Source organism: Ornithorhynchus anatinus, chromosome X3 (assembly GCF_004115215.2).
Source record: "Ornithorhynchus anatinus isolate Pmale09 chromosome X3, mOrnAna1.pri.v4, whole genome shotgun sequence".
Taxonomy (NCBI): Eukaryota; Metazoa; Chordata; class Mammalia; order Monotremata; family Ornithorhynchidae; genus Ornithorhynchus; species Ornithorhynchus anatinus.
In genome coordinates, this window is record NC_041751.1 from 18896927 (window position 1) to 18902926 (window position 6000).

Consider the following 6000-nt stretch of genomic DNA (forward strand, 5'->3'; position numbering starts at 1 on the left):
GGCTTACTGTGTGCAGACTGTGTACTTGGAGGAGTACAGTCTAATAGAAAAGGTAGAAATGATCCATGCCCACAAGGAGATTGAGACTAATAAATACTATTATTCCTCCTCTTCCGCCTCCTCCTCCCTCTCTCCTCTTCTTTCTCTGCTCTTTCCCTTCTCCTCTCCCTTCCCCTTCTCCTTTCCCTCCTTCTTCTCCTCCTCCTCCTTTTTTCCAACTACTACTAGTACCACCACCACCACCACTGTCATGAGTATTTCTTATGATTTACCTGAATGGTATTACCAAACCATTTACAGCTCCAAGATGAAAATTTGTTGTTTTTTCTCTCCCCAGATTTTACAAGTAGGACAGATTTTGTTTACTGAGAGAAGGTGCTACCTAGTAGGACCAAGCCAAAACTTTTTCTTGGTTTTTTTTTAAAAGATCCAGATTGGAAAATCGAGCTCTACAGGATAGTTTGCTCCCAGAGGTTATTGGTCTAACATTCCCTTTTACTGTTTTATGTCACCTCTTTTAGAAATGTAAATCATACTCTAGAGGAGGCCTCATTCAATAACCAACCAAGGTACAAAGTGATTTCTGTGAACATGAATCCCTTGCTATAGACCTGGTTAGCAATTTCTCATTGTATGGCTCAGTTTGCATGGCTCAGTTTCACCAGCAATCACTGGTGGGGGTAAACAAGTTTGACTGATTAATGATAACATCACTTAAAACACCACAGACATTCCCAGTGACCAGAAATGTTTGTTTTTTCATACCAAATTAAATTCATTTTCTCTCCTATTCTCTCTAAAGAAAATGATGACAAATTTCAGTTCTGAGTGGACTGCAGTTGGGAGATGGCCATGTGCCATTTTGGTTTCTGTTTCAACAGATGGAAGGAGAATTCTTCAAGGGGGGTGGGCTCCACATCTCTTTGAAACGTACCTTCTACGGCTGGCTAAAATAGTCTCTATTTTGTGTCATTCACCGTACTTATAGCCAGACAAGCAATAAAATGCTTTCAGAGGATACCCTGCTTAATGAAAGTTTCCTTTTGTTAATAGTAATGATAATAATAACGATAACAATAGCAATTATGGAATTTGTTAAGCGCTTACTACGGGTCAAGCACCGTACTGAGTACCGGGGTAGATATGTCAATCAATCACAGTCCCTGTCCCACGTGGCTCTCCTCAGTCTAAGAAGAGCGAAGGGGGTGAGCTGAGGAGAGGCTGTGATGAGTCTAAGTAGGAGGGAGAACAAGTATTTAATCCCCATTTTACAGATGAGGAAACTGAAGCACAGAGGAGGTAAGTGACTTCCACATAGCAGGCATTGAAATCTGCCATATCAATCAGGAATTCATAAGGGACTTAGTGGGGGTGGGAGAGGGAAGAGAGGAGATAGTCAGATGGCTATGTAAATTGCTTTTGAAACACTGGACTGAAATAACATAGTCCGTCTCACATTGTCTCTGATAAGAAACAATCATTGCTTCGGCCTTCCTAGTCTTGTAAATGGTTCTCTTGGTATGGAGATAGTTGCTGGTCCATAGCATAACAACAATCTTATATTGAGATGTAAGCTCGAAATGGGCAGGGAAAGTGTCTGCTAATTCTGTTATATTGTACTCTCCCACGCACTTAGTATAACGCTCTGCAAATAGTAAGCACTCGATGAATACCATTGATAGATTGACTGATATGTCGAAATAGAGAAGATACTTTTTAATCCTGATGTGAATGGTAATGACATTATTTGAAAGAAGAGAATTTTCAGGCCAATGGAATTCCATGTTCTCTAGGCAGAAAGATGGGTGGGTAGATCTTTTACTTCATAAAAGTGGCATTTTTCTGATCAGAGCAGATAATGAGCAGATAACCTGTTGGACAGATCATATTTCAGCCAAAGTATTTCTTGCTATTTCTTTGCCTTTAATTTTCTTGGCTACCAAAGAAAGTCCGATTTTGAGGGGAACAGATTTCAGATGACTTAAATTGAGATATTTTTGAGTTAGTTTGAAGAAGACAAAGAATGATTTGAGCATCTTCTTGTTGTATAACTTGGGACAAAAACATTACAATCTAATCGGAATGCAGCAGTAGAAACAGTCCTGGCTTGCAAAAAATGAAAGGACTGATTTTTCTGAGAAACGGAAATGGTGGCCTTCCTACTCTATCGAAATAGGAAACGCAAGCTTTCCACCAGCAATTGTTCCATTTAGCCGATTTGTCAAGCAAACTGTGTGCCACTCACAGAGGCAGTGAAATGCTAATATGTAGGCATCCTTTCCTTCCAAATTACCATTTATTTTGAAGTGACAGATTGAATGTTTTGCAAATCCCTGGTGTGATTTGCCACAATAGACCTATAGTTGCTTTTTAAAAAATTAACACCCATGACCAGAAAACGCAGAACTAAAAGGAAAGTAAATTTGGGTACATTTTAAGTACCTCCTTCTCTGTAGTCCAGCTAAAAATACTGAATATTTGTGTGGAGAAGGTTTTTTTAAAAAATAAGTCTCATGGCTACTCTTCCATTGTGCAATAATAATCTTTTATTGGTGTGTGTATGTGTATTTTAACAACTTCTTTCTCTATTAATTTTTATTGTGTTGATGGGAGGGAGGTTGAATTTTAAGGAAGGATTTATAGAGTGAGAAACTTTATTTTAGTGTATTGATTTTGTGGAAAAATCACTGAACTCCTCTTGAAGGGTGGGAAAGGAAATCCATACAACTTCATGACTTAATAGTCTTTTGGTTTTTATTTCAAAATGGAACCAGATTGGGGACAAAAACCATGTGTTCCCTAGGAAGTCCATTTTGCAACCAAAACAATATTGTAAAACTTTCTAAAGAAGGCTAATTATAACAACAAGTAGATTTACCACTGTAACATCATAAAGCTTTTGGCTCTGATATGTACTGAATATGTCTTCAGAATGGGAACATTCAAAAAATGCTGAAAAGGAGGTCTTGAGAAGAGGAGCAGAGTAAGCATGGAGGAGATCGACATTGCCAGAGTATGCACCGGAGGACAGGACCTTCCAGATCCTTGAATTAGCCATTGTTTTTTTCTTTCCTTTCTGCTTTGCCAAATGTTATTTTTTTTTTACCTTCTATTTTGGTTTTTTCCCCCATCAAGAAAAACAGTTAAAACAAAACAAAACAAACCTTTTTGCTCCAAGGCATAGATTCTGTAAATTCCCAAGGAGTCACAGAAAGGCCGGTACTTAGCTTTGAAGGGAGAGAAACATAACCTAGCTCTTTGTTGCTTTGAAGCACTCAGTGTCAAATCCCTAGCTGACAGTGGCATATTAATTGGCAAAACATATTAATGGAAAAATCTATTCTCCAATCTAATAATTTCAATACGAGTAAATTCCCAACATTCCACCAAGTAGTCACACTTGCACTTCAGGTTGTGTATACATAAAATATGTGTATGATTGCTTGTTTTCTAAATGTTTAATAATAATTATTATTGTGTTTACATTATTTATGGAAAAGCTTAGGACATAAAATCAATCAAGCTACTTACACTTTCAAGTATTATTTCACCACCTAAAAGTAAAGGTTAAGCAATCGTTTTTGTCAGAATGTAGATTCCAGCTTGTAATATCGGGTCTGAATGTTTCAGGAAATCGGTATTAACCTATTAGTATGCAGTTTTCCTTGGAATCAAGCCATCTTCACACTGAGTCTGCATTCCCCCTTCAAACCTTCCCGTCACTGTTCCCTATCCACGACCCAGCCTTAGGCTGCCCTTGACGGATCCCTAGCCATTTCCTGCACTCTGCGCTAGCACTAATTGAAAATTTGGGTGGCCTTGCTTATTTATTTTCATGGAATGCAGTGGGTTATATTTTCATGGCACTTTCTCAGCAGTGCAACGTTTCAGTTTCAAAACCCCAGCAATGTGAGGGAGACTCCAGCACACAAGAAAGGACAGGCTACCTTTGATTCATTTTTACAGTTATCCTTTTGTAGAATCAAATGGTTTGAGGCCAGACCCCTCTAACTTTCACAATGAAGAGAGAAAATGAGTTTCGACTGTACAATTAGCTTAACAGTAACAAGCACGTTCACTTCCCCAGGTGCCCCGAAAATTAAACGATAAATACGAGCCACGTTTAAAAATATTTAGTGTGACTCAAACATTAAAGGTCTTTCTCAAACAAAAGTGTGTAATTGTTTTCTGACTATTGATTTTTAGCTAACTGACCCAATTTATGTTTAAACTAGTTTAGGAACCCTGAAGATGTAAACCCTGAAAAATAGCACCGTTTCCATTCTAGGTAAATAAAATATGTATTTACAATGACATTTCTCTTAAAAGGAAAGAGGGCTGGAAGATGATGTCTGTGCACATTTATAATGAAGTTATATGAAGTGCCTCACGTGGCAAACAAATAAAAGTGCTATTAGTGTAGTCCTCTGTCATGAATATTTGTAAGAAGAATGATCAATCAAGTCCTAAATTCAGAATCAGCGGTCCTAGAGTTTACATTGTGAAAAGAAAATTCAAATTGCCATACAAAAGAAAGTCATCTATACCTTTACTTTAAGGTGGAATAATTTTTGATATTTCATAGATTCTGAGCAATACATTATAGCACATTAGTCTTCTTGTAAATGAGCACAAACACTTAAATAACGCATCACCAGTGAATAGGAATAGTTTAGATCGTCTTACTGATGTTATGACTTTAAGTATCAAAATTCACGATGTCTGGGGGTCTTGATGAACAGGAAGTGAAAAATGTCCATTTCTATTTCTTGATTTATTCAGGGATGGGCTTGCTTAGAAGTAACATGGAATGTTTGTTACCTCCAAGGTAACTGTGATTAGCAGAAAGGATAGCTTCCTGGGGATGTCAGCTGCAGATATATATTTCAATCTCGATGGAATACAAGGGAGAAAACAAGGAAATGTAACTGTTAGAGGGGAGATTCAGAGTAGAGAACAGAAGGTGCCATGGCTGACTGTCAACTGTTGAGAGTCCATGTTTTAGTTTGGACTATTTTCTTTCTTACCTGAAAGTAGCATGATACCTGCCAAAGAGGACTGCCAAAGAGATGAAACAGCCTAATGACAATGAAACATAACTCTTTATTTGGAAGATTTGTAAGTAATTTGTAAGCCACTTACAAGTGGCTTAGAATGTACTGGTTTAAAAAGAGAGATTTAAAAAACAATGCCTAAACGGCTATCCCAGTCAGTTCTCGCTATTTTAAATAGTCTGTAACAATGATGAAGGTGTTTATTAAACACTTACTATGGGCCAAGCACTGTGCTGAGCACAAGATTATCAGATTGGCCACATACTACCCCCTCTATTTTCTGTGAACAGTTATAATTTTCCAAAGGAGATTTGAGGGACAGTCTCCAAAAGTGTGAATCAAAGCTTAAATTTGTATAATGCATTAAATTATTCTGACTGCAAATGAGTGGACTTTAAGTGTCCTCTTCCTACATGTAGTCAAATCCCAAAATTCTATTTCCCTCTGCATTTTTTTTCCAAGTACAAATGGGAAAATCATTAATTTGGCTCTTACGACAGACCAGAAGGTGCATTCTGTGAGTGACTCTTTCTAGACATTCATTCATTCAGTTGCATTTATTGAGTGCTTACTCTGTGCAAAGTACTGTATTAAGCACATGGGAGAACACAATATAAAATTAAACCAACACATTCCCTGCCCACAAGGAGCTTACAGCCTAGAGGAGAAGACAGACATTGACATAAACAAATAGATTCCCTATTTGAAGGGAATAGTAGTCTCCCAAGTGCTTAGTACAGTGCTCTACACATAATAAGCACTTGAGAATTACAATTAATTGATCGATCATTTAAAACGTAAGTGAAAAACAAAAGAGCCACTGTGATTCGACATCCGTTTGTCTGGTTGCCTAGTCAGTTCAAACTGCTGCTTGTATTCACATACTCTGGACTCATTTTAAAAATGAGGCTAACTGGGATTGAAATGAGGAAAAATACAAGCGACA